Genomic DNA, 14,257 nt, shown 5'->3' with positions numbered 1-14,257 from the left:
CTGTGTGTGTGTGTGTGTGTGTGTGTGTATACACATTTATACAATGTATATATATTTTTATATATACATATAAAATCATCATGTTGTATATCTGAAAGTGATATAATGTTATATGTCAACTATATCTCAGTTAAAATGTCTAAAAATAAAGTTACACTAGGGGCACCTGGGTGACACAGTCAGTTAAGTGTCTAAACTCTTGGGTTTGGCTCAGGTCATGATCTCAGGGTCATGATATGGAGGCCCACCTTGGGGGGGGGGGTCCGTGCTCAGCAGGGAGTCTGCTTGAGATTCTCTGCCCCTCCCTCTGCCCCTACACCCCCCATGCTCACACCCTCTCTCTGTCTCTCTCTCTCTAAAATAAATAAAATCTTTAAAAAAAATTAAAGTTATACTAGCATCATAAAAAGAAGCAAGGCCTTGAACTTGATCAAGAAAATGAAAATTATCCCAATTTAGGAAAAAAAAAACCCACCTCAAGTGGAATAAATGAGGCACTGACCTCTGGCTTGAACACTAGTGAATTATCCATCCACACACATGCACGTGAGCACACGCACGCGCACACACACACAAATGGCCCTCTGAGGCCACATGAGCCATCGCCTTGTGACTGGCCCCTGAGGCTATCTGGGGCAGCCACAGTGTGCCTAAGGGGCTGCCAGGACCCTACTCCTTCCCTGGGGTTTTCTAGGACCAACACGGGAGCCACCCCAGACCTAGGCTAAATTCTATATCATGTTCAAGGAGACGGAGTCTCTAGAACCCTCCTTTGCTCTGTCAACTCCCAGCCAGGCACAAGCACCAGCTGGAGTGCCCTGGAGAACAAAAAGTTGCACGAAGACAGAGTGTTTGACCCCACACTGCCGAGCTTCACCATTCCCTATCAAGCCGCCAGGAAAGGACCGCAATTGGCAAACGACAGGTAATTGGTCACGGTGTGTGGAGTGGCTAAATGAAAAGGATGTCACAGTGGAGGCTCAGCTTCCCATGAGGGGCTGGCCCACCTCACACTGCCCCTCCTGGTGGCAGGCCCCACCTGGCAGGCCCCAGAGCTCAGCTCAGCACCACGCCTGACGCCTGAGGCAAGGACAGAAGGGAGCCGCAGCCAGAGGAGTCTGCCCGGACTGGCTGGTCTGACGTGACCATCAGCAGTGGCCTGTCAACCGCTTATTTAAAGCTCACAATGTCTGCTCTTGTTGCACAGACAGACCTGCCATTAGGAGCTTTCCAGACCAAACCTCAGCTGCTCTGTAGGGCAGTAATTAAATCTGAGGACCCTGATGTCTGCTTTCTGCTCTTTTCACACCTGTCTGCCAACACCTGGGTTACTGGGTAAAAGGAGATCTTGGCTGGGCCCAGACTGGTAAGCGCCCGTGGAAAATATCAAAAGGCCTGAGGCCGGTGGGGAGGGAGGTGGTGGCCAGCCTGCGCAGGCCAGCATCTAAGACCAAGAGCAGCTGGCTGACAGTTCCTTGGGGGCTGCCACGTGGCCTGGGGGAGGCATAGCCAGGGCTGGCATGAAAGCAGCTCACATACAGAGTCAGCAATAGACCGCTGCCATCAGCCGGGAATAATCGCCCACATGCTGAATGTGTACTGGGCGATCCTAGGCCCCTGAGGCCACGCTGGCATCTCCATCTCTCAGGCCCCTCCTTAAGTGGCCCAGAGTTGAGCAATTTCCCCAGGCAGAGGAAAACACAGCAGGCACACAGGAGACATTCTGGAAATACCTTGCAGACCGGGCAGGAACAGAGAAGGATGACAGCCCAGATCCCAGCCAGGCCCATGGGAGACTGCTGCCGAGCTCTGCTCCCTCCCTGGACAGTGGCCTGGGTTCAGAGCACCAGGAGTGGAAAGGAGAAGCCTCTAGGCTCCCAGGAGCTCATCAGAATGGAGGTCAGCATGTCACCTTCCTCTCTGAGGATCCCTGTGGCCTTCTCTAAATACACACAGCCTGAAATTCCTGCTGCACTGATTGTCCAAGAATAAGAGGAAAAATACTCACAGAGCCCCACTGAGCCCTGCCCCATTCCAGGTCCCATAAACATTCAGTGATTGAAAATACCCAGAGCCCTTAAAGGGGAACTTTCCTCACCAGAGCCCAGCGCTGGGGCCAAGGCCCTGAGGCCAAGGACAGCCCCTAGAAGAGGAAATGAGGCTGCTTCTGGCCATCTCCAGGGGGGGTCTGCATGCCTCTGCTCTGAGGGGCTACAAACAGAAGTTTCTCTAGGGTCTGGAAGGCCCTAGAAGAAATGATACTGGAGATCTGTTGATTCGTTCTTAGAAACCCAACTAAGATCTGTGTATTTCCCCTGTAGCTGAAAAGTTCAGTGAAGTAAAGAGCAGAAAAGCCTGTGTTACCACTAAGTGGGGAAGTTGGTACATTTTCTTCCCCAAGGCCTCCTCCACGACCCTACCTGCCAGAACCCGCCGTGCCTTTTCAGTGTGAGGACAGGCCTGGGCCTGTGTGTGTAGGGTAGAGGCAACCCTGGAGAGGGGCTGGGGCCAAGGGAAGTTTCTACCCTGGGAACTAGGCTGTGGTCCAAGGCTACACCCCACAGCTGGTATGTGTGTGTGGGGGGGGTTGAAGTCTACACCCCATCTCTAGGGTGTGTGTTTGGGGATGGCGTCTGTACCCCAGCAATGTACCCCATTGCTGATGTGTGTGCGAATGCATAAGAATGTGTGAGAAAGTGTGTATGGAGGGGGAGGGAGGGAGAGAGAGAATAGGAATGGGACTAGAGGGGGTGGGGGGACACACGGACACCCAGGAAGGCAGCCACGGACTCAGCAGAAGGGTGTCCCGGGGAGGGTGCTGGTGCAGGGCTGGAACGCCCCGCTCGCGGTGCACTCCTGGCCCTTCGGCGGGGCGAGTGTGGGCCAGCCCACCCCCTCCTCTGCACGGCCCGGCCCACCTCTCCTGTGAAACAGCCGCCCTGGGAGCTGCGACCTCCTGCCTGAGTCGTGGGGAACAAATGAGCTCTTAAGTATTGTAGTTGGAAGTGCATTCGAAGTGGCAAAGGGCTATGCAGAAATGTGAGAATATCGTTCCGAAAACGGCTGATGCACCGCGGTAGCTAACGGTCCTCGGGTCGCCTACTGCACGCGCAGCGCCCCTCCCCCCACCGTGTCGGATCAAATGGACATCCAAGGGCTGCCACCCCCCGCCCCGGGTGGCTCAGTTCAGTTAAGCCTCGGACTGTGGATTCTGGCTCAGGTCATGATCTCAGGATTGTGAGATCAAGCCCTGCCTCAGGCTCCACGCTCAGCGGGGAGTCTGCTTGAGATTCTGTCTCTCCCCCTGCCTCTCCCCCTGCTTGCACACGCGCTTGCTCATGCTCTCTCTCTCTCTCTCAAAATCAGTAAATAAAGTCATTACATGCAATAACCTTCCCCCCATAAAAACAACAGCCGTCTGTATGACCACCACCCTCCTCGTCTGCTTCACCCTGAGACTCACACACGATAATGAACGTGTGAGCGCTTTGAACGCTGGCGGGAGGCCGCAGGCCTGAAGCACCGTGTGTGTGCGTGGGGGTGGGGCGGCTGCGCTGGAGCCGACAGAGAAGACCAGCTTCCATCCTCTCTCTACCGCTTACCACTCCGTGCCCTTGGGCAAATCACTTTACTTCTCCTCTGTTAAACAGGAATGGGGACCCAGGCTTTGTGCTCCTTACAGAGCTTTTCCGGTGTGTGTGTGTGTGTGTGTGTGTGTGTGTGTGTAAGGGTCAATGAAAATAGGTATTTGGAAGCATTCTGAGGTGGGTCCATTAAGGCCAAGAGACTTACAAAGTTGTTACCTCTTGTAGGTGGAAAAGTTAAGTTGGATGGAACCTGGGGGCCATGACTCCCAAGCTCAGCCTCTTTCCATGCCATGCCAAGCAGTATTTAGGAGTAAAAATAATAGTAATGCAGATTATGAACAGTGATCACCACAGCTCTTGAAAACACCTCAGCCCACCTGGCACTTCCGTGTTCATCAGAGACGCCCCTCTGCGCTGAGGGGGCACAACTTGGTCAGAACAGCAAGGTCTCCATCTCAGACCCCACTCACCACTCATCCCCTCCACCAGGCATCCTTGGACAGTGCACAACCTGTCCAACTCCACATTGGCAGCCTGGATGGTTATCACCTTAAGTTCTGAGCTCATTTTCTACAGCAGGGTAGCTGCGTACCCAACATTTTGCTGTCTTCCAGGTTCATAGAGCAGTGAAATCAATGGGTTAGAGGGTAGTTTTTGGCCAGGAAAGAGAGGTGCCAGCCTGCCAGCCAGACATGGGCAGCACGCTCCACCTTTCCTGAGAGAACAGGGAAGGAGGTGTGGCCTAGAAGCAAAGAGAAGAAAGACTAAAAGGAGAGGAAAACTAATGAGGTCAGGATTTAAATCAGGCACATTCTCAGCCCACAGAAGAGGAGAAGGAATTGTTAAACCTCCCTTGAAAGAGGAGACATAGAGAAAAAGGAGTCCTGAATGTTCCCAGTGTTTCCAAAGAGCCTCTCCACCCCTGTTACAAGCTTCCCCCACAACCAGGAGATCCAGCCAGCCCAGAACCCCATTACCCTCAAGGAAAGAAGAGCTGAGCCTTCTCTGGTGAGAAGTGAGCCTGGTTACCTCCCTTGCCCTTTTTCTCCATTTATCACACACCCCTTTATTCAGCGTGTGCACCAATGACAGAGCTGTTTTTTGTACATCTTGCCCTGGTGAAGACATGACCCAAGTCCTGGGGTTCACAGGGCTTCCTCCACTCTCAGCAGCTGCTGGAATAACTCAACACAGAGCAAAGGTCATGTAGTACCTGGTAGGTGGAGGCAACCAGCCGAGACACCACTCTGTGTTTCTAGGCCAAATGAGCTTCTAGATCAGAGGGTCAATGTGTTAACCTCATAAGAACACAGAGTTTCGAGTCAACTGACCTAGATTCAAGTTCCCACTCAGCTACTCACCCACCCAGTTGGTGACTCGCGTGAGTTAGTGAACCTCTCTGAGCCTACTTCCTTATCTGGAAAACAGAATTAATGCCCACATCATGGACTCACCGTCAGTTAAGGTATGAAAGACTACGATGGGGAGCGACAGCACGAAAGTGAAGAACAGGGTATTTGGAATTAAGGAGCCATTGTTCACTAATGCTGGGACCTTAGACAGATACTGACACATTTTTTTTTTTAACATGGACTCTATTTCTTAGAGAAGTCTTAAGGTCACAGTAAAGTTGAGTGGAAATTACAGCAGTCCACAGACCACAACCCCCACCCCACCTCCAAACAGCGTCCCCCATCAGAGTGGCACATGTGTTACCATCAGCGAACCGACACCAACACGCTGTCACCCAGAGCCCAGAGGTCACTTCAGGGTTCACCTCTCGTGTTGCACATTCTACGGGCTTTGACAAATGAATAATGACATGTATCCACCATCCCAGGACCACACAGAACAGTTAGACTGCCCTAAAAATCCTCTGTGTTCCACCCAGCAGCCACCGGACTGCTACTCTCTTCACTGTTCTGCCTTTTCAACAATGTTGTGTTGTTGCAATCATACCACACGTAGCCCGACCAGATTGGCTTTTTTCACTTAGTGATGTGTATTTAAGGTTCCACCATGTCTTTTCATGCCTTGATAACTCATTTCTTGTTAGCACTGAATAATACTCCTCTGTTTAGACATACCACAGTTTATTTACCTTTCCACCTACTGAAGGACATCTTGGCTGCTTCCAAGTTTGGGAAACTGTGAATAAAGCTGCTATAAACATCCATGTGCAGGGATTTTGTGTGGACATAAGTCTTCCACTCATGTGAGTAAATAGTGAAGAACACCATTGCTGGATCATATGGCCGCTCTCGCTTTTCTGAGCCTCTTTTTCTTCGTTGGTAAAGTGGAGAGAACATAGTCCTTCAGGCTGTTGTGAGATTTATTTGAGCTAATGCATGAGAGGCATTCAGCACAGGGCCCAGCACCTAAGCAGCGCTCAACTAACGACTGTTCTACTCGAGCGCTGATGGCAACACTAACAGCGGAGATGTGAATCCAAGCGTGGACTGGAGGAGATGACATGAGGGTATCATAGTCCTGGGTCATCTGTCCACAGTCCAAGAAGGCACAGGGCAACAGGGAACGCTGACAGGCCAGCAGAGCACCACTGCCTCCACCGAGGGGAATATGGCGGTCTCCTATGGGCTGTGGCCCTGAGTGCTGCAGGCCCGAGCAGCCTGAGCTGGAAGGGCAGATGGAGATAAACCTGTGTCACTGGCCACAGGGAAGCTGTCTCTTAGGTTCAGCATGTCAGGGCCCTGGAGGATCACGGACCCTCAGACCCCTGCTGTCCTTCATGGAGTCTTCCTCGACTTCCCAAGCCTGCTCTCAGGCACCTCCCCCTCCCCTTCCTCCACTTGACTCATCTGAAGCTGGGCCCTGCCCATAACCAGCAGCTCAGAGGTGACAAAAACAAGAGTGTTGTTTTTTTTTTTTTTTCTCTTTTCACCTACTTCCTGTGTACTCACTTCATTGTTCCCAGAATTACCAAGTCACCAGGAAGCTTTGCTAGCGCAGTTTTTTTTCTTATTGTTTTTCTTTTTGCTTCTCTGGAGACAAGGCCTACTTGAGGTCTAGACTCATACATAAAGTGTGAGCCAGTGGTAGTTCTTTGTAACCCATTTCTTTGGGATGTCTTTGGAGACACGGAGTGAGGGCATGGGGCTGAATGACAAAATGAGACCCACTGTGTGGTGTGTGGTTTCAGAAGGCCACTCTTTTCTGCAGAAGGGACTGGAGCCCCATTCCCTGGGCCTCCGGCGCTGGGCCATGCTAGCTGGAAATGGTTGCGTTTTGCTGTTTTATCTCCCTCTTCTTTCTCCAGACTACCATGGAATTATTAAATGATCTGAGTCCGAATCAGGCCTGAGCCTTCCGGGAAGCTTTGCTTACTCAGCCCCTGCCCGTAGCTCCTTCCTTCACCTTCCATCCAACAGGGTCATCAGGCCATCCGCTCACACTTCTCCGCTGCCCCCATCCCCCTCCTCACAGACAAACCCTGGGGAGAAGCAAGAGCTGCTCTGTCCTTGTTCTTGAAGCAAAGCCCTTTGGAAAGCTGGTGCTTCTGCCAGCAATGCTTACAAAGCAGGCTCGTGGAGGAGGTGGCCATCTGAGGGTGTGGTGTGGGTACCGCCCTAGTGACATCAGCAGAGCATCCTCAGGCCTGTCACCTCCAACAAGAGGGGGTTTGACTTGATGACCTCTTTGATCTCTTCTAGAACCTATTTTAAATACTTTTCCAAGTGAACTCAGTACTATCCAGTAGAAGTTTCTGCAAGGGTGGAAGAGTTCACTAAAGCTTCGCTGTCCCATAATGGCAGCCAGCAGACCCACATGGCCACTAAACATGTGAAATGTGCCTTGGGTGGGCAAGCGACATTATTTTCATTTTAATTAAAATTTATTATTAAAAATTATTAAAATTATTATTGGTAAAATTAATTATCTTAATTTAAATTTAAGCAGCCACAGTGGCTACCATATTCAACAATACAGATCTAGGAAGCCAGATTCTGTCTTTCAGACCATGGGTTCTGTCAATTCTACCTGAAAATTAGATCACAAATCCACTCACTTCTCTTCATTTCCATTTTCCACCTGCAACTGAACCACCGGCACCTCTTCCTCCTTGGTTTCTCTTCTCCCACTTTCACCCCCTATGAAGCTTTTGCCCCAGCCCAGAGCAATCTTCTTAAGACATAACATTGACCAAGATAGTCCTCTTCTCAAAACCCTTCAACGTCCCCATTGCAGTAAATCTGAAAACCCACCTGAGACCCGCAGGTGCCTCAACTCTGAACGCCGCTCCCTTCAGACCTCACCTGGCTCCTGCCTCCCCCTGGTACCCAACACCTTAGACTCCTGGAAGCAGCCAACCCTTTCTGAGCTCAGAGGCTTTGCATAAACTTTCCCTTGGTTCTAGAGCTGTGCTGTCCAATACAATGGCCACTAGACACACGTGGTTCTTTACATACCTATATTCAAATTAATTGATATTAAATAAAATTAGAAATTCAGGTCCTTGGTCACACTAGACACATTTCGAGTCCTCCATAGTCACATGTGGTTTGTAGCTACCATGTTGGATTGCACAGACATGGATATTTCCATCCCCACAGAAAGTTCCTTTGGACAGTGTAGTTCTTTTTTTATTATATTATGTTAGTCACCATACAGTACATCCCTGGTTTTTGATGTAAAGTTCCATGATTCATTAGTTGCGTATAAAGTGCAATACATGCCCTCCTTACTACCCATCACCAGCCTATCCCAATCCCCCACCCCCCTCCCCTCTGAAGCCCTCAGTTTGTTTCTCAGAGTCCACAGTCTCTCATGCTTCATTCCCCCTTCTGATTACCCCCCTTTCTTTATCACTTTCTTCTCCTACCAATCTTCCTAGTTCTTATGTTCCATAGATGAGAGAAATCATATGATAATTGTCTTTCTCTCCTTGACTTATTTCACTTAGCATTATCTCCTCCAGTGCCGTCCATGTTGCAGCAAATGTTGAGAACTCGTTCTTTTTGATAGCTGAGTAATATTCCATTGTATATATGGACCACAACTTCTTAATCCAGTCATCTGTTGAAGGGCATCTCGGCTCCTTCCACGATTTAGCTATTGTGGACATTGCTGCTATGAACATTGGGGTGCATATGGCCCTTCTCTTCACTACGTCTGTATCTTTGGGGTAAATACCCAGTAGTGCAATGGCTGGATCATAGGGTAGCTCAATTTTTAACTTTTTAAGGGACCTCCACACTGTTTTCCAGAGTGGCTGTACCAATTTGCATTCCCACCAACAATGTAGGAGGGATTCCCTTTCTCCACATCCTCTCCAACAATTGTTGTTTCTTGCCTTGTCAATTTTTGCCATTCTAACTGGCATAAGGTGGTATCTCAGTGTGGTTTTGATTTGAATTTCCCTGATGGCTAATGATTTTGAACATTTTTTCATGTGTCTGTTAGCCATTTGTATGTCTTCATTGGAAAATTGTCTGTTCATATCTTCTGCCCATTTTATGATTTGTTTATTTGTTTCTTGTGTATTGAGTTTGAGAAGTTCTTTGTAGATCTTGGATACCAGTCTTTTATCTGTAGTGTCATTTGCAAATATCTTCTCCCATTCCGTGGGCTGCCTCTTAGTTTTTTTGACTGTTTCCTTGGCTGTGCAGAAGCTTTTTATCTTGATGAAGTCCCACAAGTTCATTTTATCTTTTGTTTCTCTTGCCTTTGGAGATGTCATGAAAAAGGTTGCTTTGGCCGATGTCGTAGAGGTTGCTGCCTATGCTCTCCTCTAGGATTTTGATGGATTCCTGTCTGACATCAAGGTCTTTCATCCATTTGGAGTTTATCTTTGTGTATGGTGTGAGACAGTGGTCAAGTTTCATTCTTTTGCATATAGCTGTCCAATTTTCCCAGCACCATTTATTGAAGAGACTGTCTTTTTTCCACTGGATGTTTTTCCTGCTTTATCAAATATTAGTTGCCCAAAGAGCCGAGGGTCCATTTCTGGGTTCTCTATTCTGTTCCATTGGTCTGTGTGTCTGTTTTTATGCCAGTACCATGCTGTCTTTGTGATCACAGCTTTGTAGTACAGCTTGAAATCCAGCAGTGTGATGCCCCCAGCTTTGTTTTTCCTTTTCAACAATTCCTTGGCGATTCGTGGCCTTTTCTGGTTCCACACAAATTTAAGGGCTGTTTGTTCCAGTTCTTTGAAAAATGTCATTGGTATTTTGATTGGGATAGCATTGAAAGTGTAGATTGCTCTGGGTAGCATGGAACATTCTTCCCCACACTCAAGCTAGGCTAATTCCTACCCATCTTTCAAGTCTCAGCTCAAATATCATATTCTCACTGAGGCCTTTTCTGGTCCCTCAGTCTAAATTAAGAGCCCCTGCTGTCTTTCTTATAAAGGCTGTGATTTTCCTTGTTTGTTCTTACAACTGTTTGCAAAGTTATAGTTACACATGTGGCTGTCTAATGTATGTGTTTTCTATCAAAGTCTCAGAAAGTGTCTTTTTTGTTTACCAATCAATTCCCTACCCTTATCTCAGCCCCTCACACTTAATAGAAGCTCATTCATGCTGGGTGAATGAATGAAATAATGAATAAATGTTGGATGGAGTGGTTGCATATCATTTACTCACCTGACAAAGCACTAGGTAAAGAGCAAGAGTTCAGGAACTCTATGAACCTGGGATGAAATCCTGACTTCCGTACTTACTTTGGCCCATTTGTTACCCTTTCCCGGCACCATCTCCCCACTGGTAAGAGTGTATGCTAGTGCCCAGCGCAGAGCGCACTGGTGAGCAGTGTATGAGGTAGGTAATCAGTGGTGTGTGGATTTCTTTTCCTTTACTACTTCCCCTATGTCCTTCCAGCCTTCTTCATGATCCTCTCCCTCTCACACGGCCTCTCTGGCCTTGACCTCTAAGTCTCTCATCCCTCAGTCCCACTCTCATTAGGAGGACTTCATTTCTCTCTAAGCTGCCACCGCTCATTGATCAGCCACAACATTCCTCCCACGGAGAGAGCCCACCTTGCTTGGGCCCTTCCTTACTGCCTTCCCCACCTTTGGCTACATGAACCAGTCTGACCCCCCACCCAACCAGAACTCAAAAAAGCACACACCCATCCTAGAGTTGCTCTCAGAATAGCAGGTGCACACAGCACCTGGCCTAGAGTGATACCAATCAGTTCCTACTTGTGGACCACCTACATCAGCTTCCCTTCCAATGCTTGTTTAAAATGCAGATTCCTGGGTCCCAATCCCGACTCATCTAATCTCTACAAGGGTGGCCCTGGAAGCTGCATTTTTAATAACCATCTCAGGCAACTCTATTGCTCAAGGCCAAGACTTGGCAGTATAGAATATTTAGTCCCATGGAGCGCTGGGAGGATTCTTCTGAGAAGTCATTCACTGATCCTCCCTTAAATTTGCGTAAAATTTCATTTTACATCAAAAGATGACTTAGCAAATACCTACCTAGTAAGTTATTAAGGGAATTACTAGTATTTGGGACTTGTAAACTCATGTTAAAAATTCACCACAGTTTACAGTGGACCCCAGCTCACTGCTCTCCCAGGGAGCCAGGCAGGATGAGGCCAGCCTCTGGACTGCCTGAGGCATGGGTCCAAAAAAGTCCCTGCAAGTCCCCAGTGAGTTTAGAAGGCCTTGCTGCTTTCAGAGGACTATCCCTGTTGTCTTGAGCTGGTCATGACTACACTGCTGCTCTTCTGGGTCTTTGAGGATAACTTCTGGTTGGTTCATCTTTGCTGATTAACTTATTATGGGCTGCATGGTGAGCCCTATAGTTTGTAGGGGTGCAGAATGATATCCAAGCAGGCTTGGCCTAGACACACGTTCTCAGGAACTAGACTTTAAGACATGCAACTTGCTGTTCAAATAGAAATAATCTTAAAGCTAAAGCTGATGTGTATTTATATAAGCTTTGGATTTACTCTGGATTAATTTACTTTGGATTAATATTTCATTATTGTAACCGGGTTCCTTCTCCATGTGGCAGCATAAAGGGTGGGGCTGGCTGGCTGCAGGCAGAGTCCCGTGACCAGCATTCTGTTGCATGCAGCTCTGTGACTCCTCCTTTTTATCTGCTTTGCACCCCAGGCTGTCTCCTCCAGGTCAGAACTGCCAGCTCCCTGGGCCCCTGCTTCGCCCTCCTGCAGAGTCTGTCTCCACTGACCACTTTTCCTGGCACCTACCCCAGAAAGGCACAGCACGGCAGTCCTAGGTGGGGGTTCCTCAGGCTCTCAGAAAGAGCAGTTAGAAGCACCCCCAGGCCCTATCTTCTTTCCCCTCTTCCTGGGGGGCCCCTTGACCCTTCCCCACCCTGCCTAGGAAATTACACAGCGCAGCAGCAGCCTGATATCCCTGGAAAAGTTTCAGGAATGATTCCCACATGCTGACTCCCTGTCCTTCGTCAGACACCACGCTGGGCTGTTAGATACAGGATCGTAAACCCTTTTACCACAGCACCAGCCTGCAAGGCGGGGCTGTGTCCCCTTTACACAAATGAGGGCTGAGGGTCAGAGCCCACCGAGCTGAGCTGCTCCCCTGGGAGCCCGAGGAGGTCAGCACCTGGGCAGCCCCTCCTGTGCCTTCCTTCCTGTTTCTCCTCAACCTTACCCCATTTATGTTAACTTGCACAAAAATAGCAAGATCCTGCTGGTTTGCGAATGTAGAACGCTTAAATTTTTTGTTAAATATTGAGGGTCATTTATATACAGTGAAATGCATAGCTCTTAATTGCAACAGTCTCTGGGTTTTGATAGATGCGTAACCCACACCCCACTTACAACCCACACATACAGAATGTTTCCTCACCCCAGAAGGAGCCCTGTGCTTTTTCCCAGTCAATCCCCACCCCCCACCCAGAGGAATGCATTGAGTTCTCAGATCTTCCATTTTGTTCGGGCAGCTGGAGCAAGGGAGGAGAAAACAGAGTAGCAGGAGTTGGACGCAGGCACGGACGCACAAATATTGTCACGGTCCTAGTTACGACCCACCGCAACTGTTTGTCCACCCTCCTTCAGCCTCTTAAAGCAACATGCCTTTGCTGGGTGCTTCCCTTTCCTTCCAAAGGAAACCACTTCCAAGAGACGTCCTGGGAAGCCCGGCGCGTCTCCCTGGGGGCTCCGCTCACCAGGACTCAGGGCCTGCCCAGCCCCCCACACCCTGGGGGCTCACGCCCAGCTGAGCTCCCCCAGTCCTCCACAGCCCTCAGCTGCTGCTCTGAGGCCCCTCCTCATGCCACAGCTCCCAGGGTCCCCAGCGGAGCCCTCGGGTGCAGCGGGATCAAGTGAACAACGAACAACACACCTGAGGACAGCCAAGAGACCCGGATGAAGAAACTGGGCAAGGGGCCATGCACCCTAGCAGCTGGCACTGCACCCAGGCCCCCCCTGCAGTCCCGCTGAGGGGCTCATGACATCCTGTTCAACATGTCCACACAAACAACCCTTGTCGTGTTCATCTCAGAGTTGTTTATGATAGTAAAACAACTTGGGACCCAGCCAAATGTCAACATCGGGGGACTCGTTAAATAAACCATGGTGCCACCCACACAATAGAAAACCAGCTAGCCAGCAGAAATAACCTCGAGGGAGACTATTCATAGACCTGGGAGGCCGGGTGCATATATTACCAACTTTTAAAGGCATCTCACAAAACAACATAGCATTAACAGTTCTGAGTGTTCGGGTGACAGGTGCTTGTCCCATTCTTCTTCTGATTTGCCAGTACTTTCTGCAACGGATATGTAATAATACGTAAAAGTTACTCACCGCCGGTGCCCAGCTCTTGCGCTCTTTAATCACGAGGAACGAAGCAGACGCAGGAAGCGCATAAATGCTACAAATTCACCCCCAGGGCTGGGGGATGGCACCACACTCCCCACGCCCTCGGGGCAGGAATCTGTGGCTGCCGGACTCTCATTCCGAAGGTCTTACTCGGCCCAAGAGCTTGCACACATCATTTGGAAGAAACTGGCCCGTTTTCACCCGGGAGAAGCCAGCTGTTCTCACCGCTCCGCGCACGTGGTCTCCCGCCTGCGCCTGCGCGGCCTGAGAGCCGTCTGGCGCGGCCAGCATAGGTCAATTCTGCCCATCGGGGCTAGGCGGGTGATGGCTCTCCCAAGACGTCCACGCCCTAATGCCCGGACCCTGTAAATACGTTAGCTTGCATGGCAACAGGGAGTCCGCAGACGCAGGGCACGTTACAGAACCGGAAACAGGGAGACTGGCCTGGCTTCTCCAGGTGGGCCCGATATAATCACAGGAGCCCTTAAACGCGGAGAAGGTGCTCCAGCTGGGGTCAGAAGAGATGTGGCAAAGGAAGTCAGAAAAGTCCACAGCATGAGAGCGACTCGCCTCCCACTGCTGGAGGTGACCCCATGTGAAGCATAAAGGGGAGTGCGGTGGCCTCTGGGAGCAAAGGCAGGCCCCCAGCTGACAGCCCTCAGGGAGATGGGACCTCAGTTCTGCCACCGCAAGGAACTAAACAACTTGAATGAGCTTGGCGGCAAATTCCTCCCCAGAGCCTCTGGAAAGGAATGCCAACACCCTGGTTTTGACCTTGTGAAACTAAGCAAGGGACCAGGGAGAGCCACACTTTACGCACACTTCGGGCCTACAGAACTGTGGACACTCACTCTCAGCAGCTTTCAAATAGGCAATACGTTATTACTACCTGTAGT

This window comes from Ursus arctos, unplaced genomic scaffold (assembly GCF_023065955.2).
Source record: "Ursus arctos isolate Adak ecotype North America unplaced genomic scaffold, UrsArc2.0 scaffold_8, whole genome shotgun sequence".
Lineage (NCBI taxonomy): Eukaryota > Metazoa > Chordata > Mammalia > Carnivora > Ursidae > Ursus > Ursus arctos.
The sequence above is the reverse complement of the archived record's forward strand: the minus strand, read 5'-3'. Positions refer to the sequence as shown.